Source organism: Anabrus simplex, chromosome 3 (assembly GCF_040414725.1).
Source record: "Anabrus simplex isolate iqAnaSimp1 chromosome 3, ASM4041472v1, whole genome shotgun sequence".
Classification (NCBI taxonomy): Eukaryota; Metazoa; Arthropoda; class Insecta; order Orthoptera; family Tettigoniidae; genus Anabrus; species Anabrus simplex.
In genome coordinates, this window is record NC_090267.1 from 429081628 (window position 1) to 429096473 (window position 14846).

At 39.6% G+C, this 14846-nt stretch overlaps 1 protein-coding gene across 4 annotated transcripts in view; it reads right to left on the bottom strand.

The window, feature by feature from the left end:
- The window catches only part of Synd (protein kinase C and casein kinase substrate in neurons protein Synd), a 762925-nt gene that overhangs the window by 408551 nt on the left and 339528 nt on the right, over positions 1 to 14846 (bottom strand). For all 4 annotated transcript variants that reach the window (XM_067143439.2, XM_067143441.2, XM_067143442.2 and 1 more), the window contains one exon: positions 9896 to 9958. The gene's annotated coding sequence lies outside the window, so the exon portion shown is untranslated. The remainder of the gene's footprint in view (positions 1 to 9895; positions 9959 to 14846) is intronic.

Consider the following 14846-nt stretch of genomic DNA (forward strand, 5'->3'; position numbering starts at 1 on the left):
GATCTAAAAACTCACTAACTTAACATTTTGCTGCACAATTTCTATATACGTCAGTGTTAAACAGTGGAGGACTAACACGAAGTCTAGCGGCGACTCTGGAACTAGAATGTATTTCACGCTGTGTAAGCTGCCATGCGGAGGCCTTTTACTGATCACGTAGGCAACGGCTCCACGGTCGCTTGATCTTCCATGTAGCTTTCAGGAAGATTCAACCCGTCTAAAACGGCCAAATCTTTCTGCAGGATGTCAAAGATAGCAGCATCCACCTCATCCAATTGTTTATCTTTCCCTCCTTCACTTCCAGTTTTCTTGGCATTATCTCTTTTTGCCTAAAAGCAAGAATTTAATGCTTCAGACGTGATATATAGGTAAGAGGAAATCATGACATATATTCTTCAATCACTTCTACATTACAATTTTATGTAACATGCTGCATCGACATATGTGAGGTTATACAAATTGATTTAAGCGATATATTCTCGATTAATGCATTTAATGAAAACGTAAATATTTACTTACTAGTGCACGACATTTCTATAATCCAAATAGATTATCCCTCGCGTACGTCCAAGATTTTTCGGCTCCAGCTAACTGCAAAGACTGAGCTTTCTTTAGAACTTCAGTCCAAGCGGATCGCTTGTCATCATGTGATAGGTTATTTTTGAAGTTGTCAAAAAGAATGTCCCATTTCTCCTTGATAACTTCTAACACCGCTAGCTTCTTGTAATTTTCTTTCTTTCCCATGATCAAAACGTCAAAACTGCCGGTACCACAATTATCGTCAAATTCACCGCGAAAAATAAAGTATTAAAATCATGGAGTATTATACAGTTTGACCATGGAATAAACATGATCGGTTCACTCATACGCAAAGACTTTTCACTTTGCAAAGAAATTGAAAAGTAATACCTAGTTCATGGTGGAACAGAAAGACTTTGCACTTTGCAGGAATTGAAAAGTGAAAAGTGCTAAGTTGCAAAGTTGCAAAGTGCGTTCGTGGAACAGGCCCCAGATCAGGTCGCCCACGAATATTCACAGGAGAGAGACGGCGCATCGTACGTTTAGTCCAAAAATATTCCACCAGAAGTGCTGCGTCGTTACCTGCGGGCGTCCCTACAACATCTAACAAGACGGCAAGTGCATAGACAGTACGGGATGTCTTGCATAACGCCGATATACATGGCAGATCCCCACGAAAGAAACCATGTATCTCGGAGGTAAAAAGGAAGAAACGCCTTGCGTTTGCCAAGGAACGTTGTGGAAAACCGCTGGAATTCTGGGACACTGTCATATTCTCAGATGAATCGAAGTTCAACCTGTTTGATTCTGGCGGACGAAAGAAAGTGTGACTAAAACCGAACACCGAATTACACCAACAACACAGTGCCAAGGGTAAAACATGGTGGTGGACATGTTATGGTTTGGGGGTGCATGGCATACTCGGGAGTTGGAAAGCTGGCCTTTATTGAAGGACATATTGGTGTGTTGCGGGGTAATTTATCCAACAGTGTTCACATGCTCGACCTGGATGGCGTCTTCCATTTCCAACCGGACAACGACCCGAAACATACTGCTTTAAAAACTCGAGAGTGGTTACTGTAAAATGCCCCCAGACGACTTCTTACTCCACCACAGAGCTCCAATTTGAATTCCATCGAGCATTTGTGGGATCATCTTGGAAGAGAAAAGGCCAAGCGCCGACCGTCTGGTAAAGAAGAACTGAAGAGGGTTCTACAAGATGGATGGTCGACAATTGCACCTGAAACGACGAGGGAGTTGGTGCATTCAATGCCGAAACGTCTGGAGGCTGTCATTCGTGCTAATGGCTTGCATACACGATACTGAAACGTACGCACGAACACCTGCAGTGTTTAGTAGTATACTGCGCCAATACTTGTTTTGCAGTGTTGGATGTCCTTATAACTACATACTTATTTTGTGTTACTGTTTTGATGGCAGTGCATTGTAGTTTGGTTTTACATTATATTAAGGGCTACACATCACATGTTATTTTCTTTCACGCTTCCTGTATACACATATTTTGGGGAAACATATGGTGTGCCAATACTTTCTGTAGCAAGTGTACATACCCGCCGATGTTGTGTACGTGAATGAAATTAAAGTGACATCCCATCATTTCTTCTGGATGCTTCATTTTTTCTTGTCAGGCGGTGTACGGTATATCTAACAACATTGCCATGAAAATCGACCGCTTTTAAATATTCATACCTAATTTTCTACACTGGTCTTCCATTGCATGTTTAACGCGTATGAGCTGAGCAACGAGCTAGAAAGAGGACTATAGAGTGGCTAACATGACTGCTATAGCGCTCTGGGTGGTGCCAAGGCGAAATAGCGATTCTGTAGTTTAAGCGCCATTCATATAACTTCTTCCATTTAGGGTACCTTACTTTTAATAGATTAGATCGAATAAATTATGATCTCTCCGTGTGTGAAATGCAATTGTATAAATTGCAAATAAAACACGAAAAATATATATCATATTTCAAATAAGATTTATTTTACTGAAGTACAGTTTTGGGCGATTAGCAGAATTACGTTGCCTGTGTATCACAATCCAGCACGTGTAGAATAGGCCTACTTTTAATTTCTTGTAGCAACTGACCAAACAGCCAAACGCGATAAACGGTATCCTGCCTGACTGAGTGGCTCTGACGGTAGAGCGTTGGCTTTCTGAGCCCAAGTTGGCATATTTGGTATTTGAAGGTGCTCAGATACGCCACTCTTCTGTCAGTAGATTTACCAACCCGCAAGGGAACTCCGGCGGGACAAATCTCCGGCACTTCAGCTCCTCCGAATACCGCACTAAGTAGTTGGTGGGACGAAAAACCAATAACGATATTTATTATTACATTGTATCCTACAGAGCACATTTCTCCAGCATTTTGAAAATAAAATATAAAGTGAACAATGATGATACAAGACGCTTGCTGTCCAACGTAATCACCTCATCCCCTCTGCCAACGGTACGGAGTAATATGAGAACTTCAGTCCTACATCATCACTACCACTGAGCGAGTAGGCTACGTGGTTCGCGGCATACAGCTCTTAGCTTGCATTCGGGATATAGCGAGTTCTAATCCCACTGCCGAGAGCACTGATAGCTGGTTTTCCGTGGTTTCCATTTTCACATCAGGCAAATATGGGGGCTGCTGTGCCTTAATTAATGCCACTGCCACTTCCTTTGCAGTCCTAGCCTTTTCCTATCCCATCGTAGCTGTAAGACGTGTCTGAGTGGGTGCAACATAAGGCAAATAAAAAAATCGACGTAAACTTATGATGTGATGCAAGGTGATTAACACAAGAAGGACTGTTCTCTTTTTCAACAATTATTTCAAATGCTTGTTCTGATTGTATTATTATTACACCATTGTTCACTTCAAACCTTGTACTCCACGGCTGTAGAATAATCATTTTTCGTAAATTATTATCACTTTACGCACACCTTCCCTCAGTTTGGTCTACTCAACAGCTGAGTACTGTTCCAGTGTGGTTCAAAGCAGCTATACCAAACTTGTCGATGCCCAATTGAATCAGGCAATGAGAATTGTATCTAGCACAGTAAAATCAACACCTACATTCTGGTTACCAGCATTCAGTCACAATCCACCAGTGGAACTCAAACGCAAACACGCCTTACTCCGGGAGTGAAAGAAGATAAATGCAAACGACCAGCTACCAATACACCAGGACATAACTGCTGCTGAAGCCAGACGTTTACGTTCGCGGAACCCCTCCATCCGGGCAGCAAGACACCTGGTGAACAATAATTTCAACCTCTTGCAAACCTGGAAGGAAGAACTGGTGAAAAACATTCCACGTCAGCTGCAAGACATCACAAGCACCACAACACCACCAAGCGGCTTTCACCTACCCCGGAAAACGTGGTCAACGCTAAACAGGATAAGAACAATCCATGGCAGATGTGCAGCAGATCTTCTCTACAGGTGGGGATATACATATACCTTCGCCAGAATGCAGTTGTGCTCCCAGGCAGACCATACGGCATATAGTGAATGACTGCCCGATGCATTCCTACAGTGGCAACTTCAGTGACTTTGTGGAAGCAGGTCCAGCTGTAATAGACTTTATTAACAACTTGAAAGTCAAACTGTAAATAATGTAAATGCGTATTTTATTTTTGACTACCGTAATGTTGATATCTACAGCCGAACGCTAAATAAATGTAATTCGTTTTACGTACTACTACTTTTTCGGAAAAGCCGAGGTGCCGGAATGTTGTTCCGCAGGAGTTCTTTTATGTGCCAGTAAATCTACTGACTGAGGTATTTGAGCACCTTCAAATACCATCGTACTGAGCCAGGATCGAACCCGCCAAATTGCTTAGTGTCCGGCACCTTGCCTGAATGATCAGCGTGCTGTCCTTTGGTTCAGAGAGCCCCGGATTCAACCGGGTAGTCGACAGTTAATCCCTCTGGATCGGGGACGGGATAACCTTCTTTATGTACACACAACGGAACATACTACAAACTACCACAAAAACACGCAATAGTAAATACATCACTCCACCTAGGGTTGGCGTCGTTACGAAGGGTATCCGGTCGTAAAATTAGGCTGAATCCATACAAAATGCCAAATCCAGTTAACTGGGAAGCGACCAGAATTTATTATTATTATTATTATTATTATTATTATTACTTTAAAGTTATATGAATTATTTCTCGATGTTATATTACTTTGCTCAAGGTTTTCTGTTCTATATTTTCATTCTCCGTAAGTAGGTCTAAATTTGTTTAATGACAATGTATTGTGATTTGTTCTATAATTAGGCCTACTGGAAATGTACTCATATTCTTTCTTTATGCAATATGTATGTAGCCTGTGTTTGGTATTTTTAATTTCGTTTTAAACAGACATTATGCATCTTTGAGTGCTTCCCTAATAAAGAAAACTGTGAAACGGTATTTATTCCCGCAGCCTCTGTACTTGCTTCATCACCACGTCCACTCACTTTGATCGCTTACAATATGGCGGACGTGGCATTCAAGTAGATTCAAATATGGCGGTCCAATAGCCACTCTATAGTCCTCTTTCTAGTTCGTTAGAGCTGAGGAAAGAGATTTTTCTTAGTCGTAGCCGGTCGAGGTTTACCTCTCGGGAGGTGGAGCAGTCGGTCGAGGTTTACCTCTGGGAAGCTGGAGCAAAGTTTTCACGAAATGTAAACTTTCCTGTAGTTCTAATTTCACACTAAAAAAAAAAAAAAAAAAAAAAAAAGCAAAGGTTTTCACACTAAAGAAACATACTATCATGCCCAGTTTCCTGGTCTGTGATAACATGAATTAAAGCAACTTAATTATTATTCTAGCAATTTAAACTTTAAAGAAAATTGCACAAATCTCAATTTAAAAAAAAGTAAAATGCCTGCGGAGCATCTATCTAGAAAATACACCGCTATACTTTTCTAATGAGGACCTTACGCAGTCCCTGAGGAGAATCGACTGTAAGAGTCAATGGAGTCTGGTGAATGAATATCTACCCAAATACTTCAGATACAGCTCAGTAACGTTAGTAGTCTAAAGTAAGAGTGCTTCAAAGAAACAGATTTTCAGTCCCACTCCCGATGTGTCGGCAAGCTTTCTTCTTTACCTGTGCTACTCTTACTTATTAGGGTGAATGTTGCAGTTTCACATTTGAAGTTACAAGTATCTCTGATCTGCTTTGGTGATGTCAGCACGCTTGTTTGGTCAGCAAGGTCTCCAGACCTCCCGCTCTTGGAGAATGTTTGGAACCAGATTTGACGACAACTTCGGCTAGCGGCAACTACGGATGACTTGGAAGGTCAGATACGCCATCTGTAGCAGGAATTTAAGAGAAAGTGCGACGTCTTCATGTCTCCATAACCGAATTTATCACAGCTGCTGCCTCGTTGTGCAACGGGTGGTCCACTATCGTACAAAGTTCATCTTTCAATAAGCAATAAGCTGCCTCTGTGGATCCGTGGTAGAGTGTCGGCCTGCGGATCCCAAGATAGCGGGTTCAAACCCGGCAGAGGTAGTCGGATTTTTGAAGGGCGGAAAAAAGTCCATTCGACACTCCATGTCGTACGATATCGGCATGTAAAAGATCTCTGGTGATACATTTGGTATTTACCCGACAAAATTCATTAAATCTCAGCCATAGACGCCCAAGAGAGATCCGGTTTACTCTGTCTGCCATCTAGTGGGCCTAGAGTAAAACGGAACGTCGAAATTGACGAGCAGACAGCCAGATGGCGTCAAATCGAAATGTCTGCACACGGTAGCTGAGGTCATACGATTATTATTATTATTATTATTACCCTGCAATGAGTGCTGGTGTGGTACAACATTTTGATGTTTTCTGAGTACTGTACTGCCATATCCTGTGTCCACAAACGTATCCCCAAGATAGCTCCATGGTGAGCAATTTATTTTTATTTTTTCAAACGAGTGCATATTTCCTAGTAGTTTTACGTCGCAGTAACACATCGAAAGTTTCCGGCGACGCAAGGACGGAAAAAGGTTAGGACTGGGAAGGTAGCGGTCGTAGCCGTAATTAGGGTACAGTCCTAGCATTTGCCTGGTTTGATAACGGGAAACAAAAAATAATAATAATATGACTGCTGCTGACGGACATAGCGGCATTGAGTACAAAACGCTGGCCAAAACTACTCCTTTGTTCGTAGTGATTAAAAATATGAAGTTTACAAGATATTTGATTTATTTTGATATATCTAATACACTATACAGAAACAGCCTTGCTTTTACTATATACTTTCATAACCTTAAAAACCCATCTTAAACAGTATCAACTGAGCACGGTAATCGTCCTTTAAGTAGGAAGTACAATTTTGTCCTGAGAACTAGAGTTATCGCAATAGATTTAAGGTCTTTTAATAACTCACGATTCATTTATGTATCTTGCTTAGTGATCAATCACATATACATTCTCAGAGTTGTAATAAATAATAATGTTATTTGCATTACGTCCCACGGTTTTCAGAGAGCCGAGGTGCCGAAATTTAGTCCCGCAGGAGTTCTTTTACGTGCCAGTAAATCTACCGACACGACGATGACGTATTTGAGCACCTTCAAATACCACCGGACTGAGCCAGGATCGAACCAAGTTGGGCATCTTACGAGCCGAACTTGTTCTCGGACACTCCCGGCACAAAAGCCATGCATCATATCATTTCTACTTGCCTAAATTATTATGAAACCTATTCAGGAGGTCCAAGTCCACTCCAGGTTTTCGTAAATCCGTCTCTGGATCGGAGAAGAATCTGCGCGGAGTGCTGCCGTAATTCGATTAACCGAAACCTGCTTTTATTTATTATTTATTTATTAACCATGAAAAAAGCCCTACTTTGTCTAGCATATTAGGGCTGTAGGTTATAACTAGTTCCCTTAAATATTACAAGCATATATCGCAAAATTTTTGGAGTGAATGATTACACACACAATTAATTAACCTGGGAGAAAAGTATAACTATCCTTAATTTTTTCTAAAATAAACTACATAAACTTAAAAAAATTCTTTCAAACAACAGATCTTGTGAAATATCCTAAACATAGGTTTGACTAACATTACTGTACGACAATTTAGGTGTTGTTCCAAAATATATCTACCTTTGCTGAAGAACGGACAATCAAAAATGAGTTGCAGTTTCTTCATCTCCACAAACACAACTGTTATTACTACTAATTTTGAATTTATGCAAATAAACTTTAAATTTTCCGTGACCCGAAAGAAACTGAGTGCTGGTGAAGTTTGGTTTCAATAAACTGCAGTCCAAACGGTCCTAACGGTACTAACAGCAGCAGCCTTTCTAATGCTGGTTGTACAGTATGTGCGTTTTCGTATTTACTGGCCGATTCTCAGTATCAAATCTTGCTTACCACTTTTCGATAGGGTGGTTTTTTTTGACACTTAGTGACATTCCTACATTTAGTACTTTATATTACGGGTCTTCTCTCTTAACACAAATGGTCATTAAAAATGTGTAAATACGCGGGAAATATTTATTTTGAAACAAATAATTTACCATCTTGATTGCAACCTGCATGAACAATTCCTAACAATGTAACAACACTTAATGTTTCACAAGTAAACATTTGCAAATTTTTGTTTTCTAACAAGTTTACGTCACGCTCTAAAAACTGTATAAACATTAGCTTGAAATGATTATAAGTTTAAATTTAAAATATAGTATATACCTGGGCATTCGAAATTCATTACAAATTATTCCACTCCACAATTCATAGAACATTCCATCACACGGCGAAGGTAAAAAATGAAATGGCGTATGGCTTTTAGCGCCGGGAGTATCCAAGGGCAAGTTCGGCTCGCCAGGTGCAGGTCTTCTGATTTGACGCCCGTAGGCAATCTGCGCGACGTGATGAGGATGAAATGAGGATGAAGACGACACATACACCCAGCCCCCGTGCCAGCGAATTTAACCAATGTTGGTTAAAATTCCCGACCCTGTGACCAAAGGCCAGCACGCTAACCATTTAGTCCTGGAGCCGGACCCCATTGTAGGTAAACGCCGAGAACAGACGTGCAGTGAATCCGAGGACTAACTTCCGACTGGTGTTATAACATAGCAGTCTGATGCAAAACAGAAGATTGCTATATTACGTCACACCTATTTAACTTTACGAAAATAGGGTTTGATTTGTCGTCAGTTGATATTTTTAAAATTTCTACTTCTGGCCAGCTTTTAGTACTCAGTACCCCTCCGTGCAATAATGGGAGTAGAACACACCATCTTCCGAAATTCAAACTCACACTACGAGACCCGAACCGCGCGGCCAACTCGTTCAGTTTTAATTCTAATAATATATTTTAAGCATAAAATTACAAGATGTTCTCTGATGTGCATTATATGTAGCAGAATTGTTACGCATTTTTAAATAAGGTACGCATTTTATGTGCACAAAAAAGCGTATTGTTATTTAATATAAACGACTTGGACATCTTGATCAACAGCACTGTGTACTCTAACAGTGATAAAACCTACACGACTGTATTTTTCGTACTGACGCATGAATTTGTGATTAACTGCTGGCGGACTTAGGAAGGAAGCGCTTGTACTCTATTTATGTTGGGTACAATCCTGGACTGCATCCAACAGGTCGTAAACTCGTGGCGGAGCCGGAAATCGAACATAAGAGGAGAACACTAAGCTGATCGATAGCAGGGCATCCTTCGTAATACAAGGTTATGGATAATAAAAGAAGTAGCTGATACCTTTTGTTATAATAATAATAATAATAATAATAATAATAATAATAATAATAATAATAATAATAATAACGGATTTAGGAGTGACTTACTGAGAGCCTATTGATTTCGGGTAATTCTTGTTAAAATTAACTGTCAGAAATGAGTGGCTACAAGCTGCGGCACACTTTCCATACTAACCAAAGAAATATATATTAAAAAAACAGCCAATTTTCCATATCTTCTTGCAGAGAAATTATTCCCTCATCCCTACATTTAACCTGTTTCACAGTCTACATACAGTAGACAGTACTGATCACGTCAACAGTACACTTTAACTGTAGAAACTTATACTCGACCTCTATAGTTATCTGTCAACTCGGTCAACTGACGCTGGTAAGGAATTTAATAATTATGCCTTACCGCCAACGTTACGCAGGTTAGTAAAGCAAGAAGGTTAATGCGGAGAAGCCGTGAAGCTCCCCTCTAAGTAAAATACGTACATTTTTACGCAAGTTTGTTAACCTACTTCTGAACACACTATATTGTACAAAGCACAAACCGATCTTTCACTTAAAACGTCAGTACATTCCAGAGAAACGCTGACGCCGTTCATTATTCAACGAACGTGACTATATGACGAAACTGGATTTGTCTTGAAGATACTTACCGTTATGTGCACGTTGCTTGACAAATCACTCAGCACATGGACCCAGATAGGCGCTCATATAGCCTGGAACAACAAGAGACACCAACTTTTACTATCAAGAAGTCTTTTACTATCATGAAGTCCTTTTCAACCACTAAATGAATAAAGGTATCAACATCCACTGAAAAGAAGTAACCAAAAAGGAAGCAACATTTAAAATTGCGGGGTAGGTAATGAGACTGAAAAAAACATTCTGCTGAAATGAGTCAAGAATTCAATAAAATATTTAGGAAGACTTCACAACAAAAATATTTCCACTTTGAACGCGTGTGCTTTTTTCCCTAGTGGTTTAACGTCGCACTAACACATCGAAGGTTTGCGGTAACGCAAGGATGGGAAGCGTTCGTGGCTTTAACAAAGGTACAGCCCCATCATTTGTCTGGTGTGATAATATTGGAAACTACGGAAAACCATTTTCGAGGCTGCCGACAGTGGGATTCAAACCCACCCACTTCCAAATACAAACTCACAGCTAACCGGCCCTAACCGCACGGCCAACTCACTCGGTTAATGAAATACTTACGTTCTGTTCACATAATTAGAACTTCTAGGAATCAAGTGTTCACCGAAGAGGTTTATTTCTGTTTAAAAACTTATTTATAACTCAAGAACATTGTCTGAGATAGTATTCGGGTTTTGCTGATGTGACATGCAGTACACTTGGTTTCCTGTTTGTCACTGCTTTGTTATTACAGGAGGAATAATCACGGTAGATAGTTTTTTTTTTTTCTTTTCAGAAAGGATAGGATATTATGTTCAAAGCATTTTCCTTTTAAAAGCCCAATAATCATGTAATACAGAGTTTCCAAACCTCTTCTCATTTGGGACTTTCTCTAGAATGACAAACTTGCACCTAGCTAGTGAACATCTTTCTAACCAGAAAAAAAAAAACTTGAAATCAATTACAGTCATCAAATAAAAATGAAATGTCTCACAAGAGCACATAAAATATATAATTCTAAAAAATAAGTGTTTTTTGGAAACAAAATTACCGGTAAGTGTTTTGAAATGCTCTTTGAAATGCACTGTAGTGTGTAAAACACTACAAAATTCCCATAATAGTGTTCATATTGCTATTTTGAGGCTTGAGACTGATACCAAACCAAAATGCACCCAAACCCCATTGCGTTACAGCTTTGATGGGCCTTGGCTTACCAAGCGACCGATGCACACCCCCGAAGACCTATAGAATACGAGTTGACGCGTGGTCAGCGCGACGAATCCTCTCGACTGTTATCCTTAGTTTTCTAGGTTGGGGCTGCTATCGTTAGGTAGCTTCTCAACTGTGCTCACGTAGGCTGAGTGGACCTCGAGTGAGTCCTACGATCCTGGTAAAAATCCTTAACCTGGCCGGGCATCGATCCTGGGCCTGCGGGTGGAAGCAAGTTCGCTACTACAAGACAGCAGGAATCCGCTGAAACTAATACTTGGAATACGAAAGACTGACAAAATGTCTAATCGTTGGCAAAGCAACAGATGCCTCAATTTTGTTGAATATAGTTTTGATTGAGGAATCAGCGCAGAAATTAAGGATTTATCGCTCAGTGCTTGTAGAATCTATTTCTTCTGCTTAGCACCAAGCGTAGAACAACCGGTATTAAGTTGGCAAATTCCTCTTCTGAACAATAATTCAGATTTTCTTGAAACCTTTATTTCTGGTTGAGGAAACTATTACTTGCAGTCATCTATATACCGAAACATTTAAAATTATTAGGCTTATTTTATAACTAGCTCATGCCCGCTGTTTCCCACGGGCGGAAACCAATTTTATGGACATTTACAGAACTGATGAACATTGTAAACTTATGTTTCCCATTGGTTTGAAATCGAAAAGAAAACAGTTTGCGGCGATTCGCTATGAGCGGTGACGATTGTTTACAGCAAACTAATTCAACCCATACAATATCGCTGAGAGTAGACATAACAGCACTATCGGCCAAGAGAAGCTAGTACTGGAGCTTCCAAGAGAAAAGCCACAAAATTGAAATCTCACATCGTCATAAGTTATGTGGCGCTCGAGTTATTGTACGTACGGGTGTAAAGGAATTCAATTCGAAGATCTCAGCGAAGTAACGACATCTCCCAGTCAGTGTACGAAGTACACGCGCTCTTTTGCGTATTACTTAGTTTTTATCTCGAATTAGGTATACTGAAGTCTAAACTATTCGTCGTGTTGACCACACGACACCTAGTAATCTGCAGGCCTTTGGGCTGAGCAGCGATCGCTTGGTAGGCCAAGGCCCTTCAGTGCTGTAGTGCTACGGGGTTAGAAGTCGAAACTGGGTTCAATTCAATTTTCATATTGATGTTTATCTCAACATCACAGAAAAACGACCAGAAAGAATTTCTTGAAACTCGATGTTAAAAGAGATTAGTGGCTTTACATTCTACACAATGAGCAGAAGGCCGAAATTAAGACATAACTCGCTAATGTTAGGAAGAAACCACGAGTGAACCTGGGGTGGTATCGGTGGCTTTCTTGCCGAGAGGCGTATGCTCAAGGTTAAAAATATGATTTGTCCGCCCGTATTTTAAGGACCGAGATAAAAGCAAGGGGAACGGAATTCCAGATATCTCTACTTTAATACTAGCAAGTTTCATGAAAAAAAAGAAAAGAAAAATTACATATATATATAGCAGTTCAAATTTTATTCAATTTAAACAGAACAAGAAGTAGAGGACATTTTAAATAATGATGGATATAATTTCCGCTTGGCATACAGTACATTATTAACCCTCCGCAAATCATTTTCTTATTATACATATAACATTACAATTTTGTCTGCACGCTTCAAACTTTCGCCTATTGCTTAGTTTTTATCTCGGATAAAGTATACTGAAGCCGAAAGGGGGTTCAATTAAATTGTTATCCACGTGCAACATCACGGGAAAACAACTGGACACAATTTTTTGAAACTCTGCATTTAAGTTCATGAGTGTCTGGAGAATCCTCTGGACGTCAGAGGTAAACTATCATAAATGCAAACACGACGATTTTGACGTTTTTATCGTATGTGGTTTGTTCTGGTTGTGCCTTCTCAGGGCCATTTTCTCCAAATCGAGTTAAACCTGGCATAAATTAAACCCGTTTAACTTTAGTACCTAGTTTAAAGTTGCGTCCATTTTCTCCACCAATTTCTGACACTCGTTTAGTTTAAACGGGCGAGCTGTCGTTGGCACTAACGTTGGCTGCACTGAAGGAATAGTCGAAGGCATGGTCGATTGGAATTGGCCAATCAGAGCCAAGTAATTCAATGACCGACATTTTTGTAATAATATCAGCTGTTTGTGGCGAATTAATGCTATCGTACGTAGTGAATAAAGAACAAATTCGGCGGGATATTAGCTTTACTGATAAATAAATTGTTTACATTTGTGCGAAGTGTTGTGTCATATAATTCTACCTATTGCTGTCTACAATTTATTGGAACGCACTTTTATTTCTTATTTTTCTCTGTCATGCTTTACCATAAACAAGTACCGTGGGCCTAATACGTGTCTTTTGATGTCTGTATTGTCTTACGGAACACACGGGAACGTTGAAATATTAAAATCCTGGTCTTTCAGCAATAGGCCTACGGTATTCCTTTCCTCAGAAAATCAACATTTATGTGAATTTCAAGTAAACAAATTCCAAGCATGCTCGGGATCTATCTCCTATCAAAATCCAACGCCCTCGGCCGGGATCAATCTCACAAACCTTGGATCCAGCAGACAGACCACTGAGGATGTATTATTTGGAGATGTATTACTTGATTCCATATTCGTTTATAACATAACCAAGTTCGCGATATGTCGTACTGTATGCATAATACTCTTCTCCCTATAGCATTAATATTTCTATTGCTGGTATGCTGGCAATAGATACGATGAAACATTCTTAACTATAATCTATTCTATTACAAGTTTACTAGCAAGCATGAAATACTTTATTGTTTCTCTGATCCTATAAATATATAATCTAGCGATTAGAAATTGTATACCACCGCCTCGCCTACCGTGCCGGTCAACATTCTGATGGTAAAAATATTTTCGACAAATTAGATTCGAACCGCCTTGTCACGGATACGGACGATGCTGACTTCACGCTTTAGCGACCACAGCCACCAGGTACCGCATGAAGAGCGGACGTATTACACGACTTATGTAGGAATATTTTTATGCTTCACATTACAGTATTCATACCACGAACAGTATTTTACAGTATATAATATTATAAGGAGACTGCAATTTAAGGTCTGTGGTCCCCGTTGTTAATGAAAAAAATGCCTGCTGCATCATATCTTAAAGCAACCAGAATCATTGCTTCTAGCGAAATAGCATTATTTCGTGCAGTTGACGTTTTAAATGAATCCTTCTTCGATACTAGACAATCCTTGCTGTTCGCTTATGAATTATAAATCCATCAAAGAACTCCGTTACATCCGATTTTCCAAGATTGTAAACTTTTGTTGGAAGGCGGCTTCTTAACCTCTCTTGCACATCAAAATTATTTCCTATTTAACCAAAGACTTCAATAAATTCTCCCATTTTTCTAATGCTAATACTAGGTTATAATTTTAGTACGTTTTTCATTAAAGTGCTGCAGTACTGGTAGTCAAAACTAACCCTTCTATTAGGAAAATCACAGATACGTTAATAAAATGTCAAGAAAGTTGAATATAAACGTCAGTTTAAACCAACAATATAGAAGGTTTAACTCTGAGCCAGGTTTAAACTTGATACAAAGTTTAAACCAATATGGGGAAAATGAATGTTAGTTTAAACTCAGACTTAAACCAGATTAAAATAAACCTAGTTTAAACTCATTTGGGGAAAACGGCCCTCAGGGGTACACTATCGTATGTACATGTTTCGCAAGGATGAAGATAAGCTACTGTATGTGATACTACCGTATGTGCAAGAACCCAGC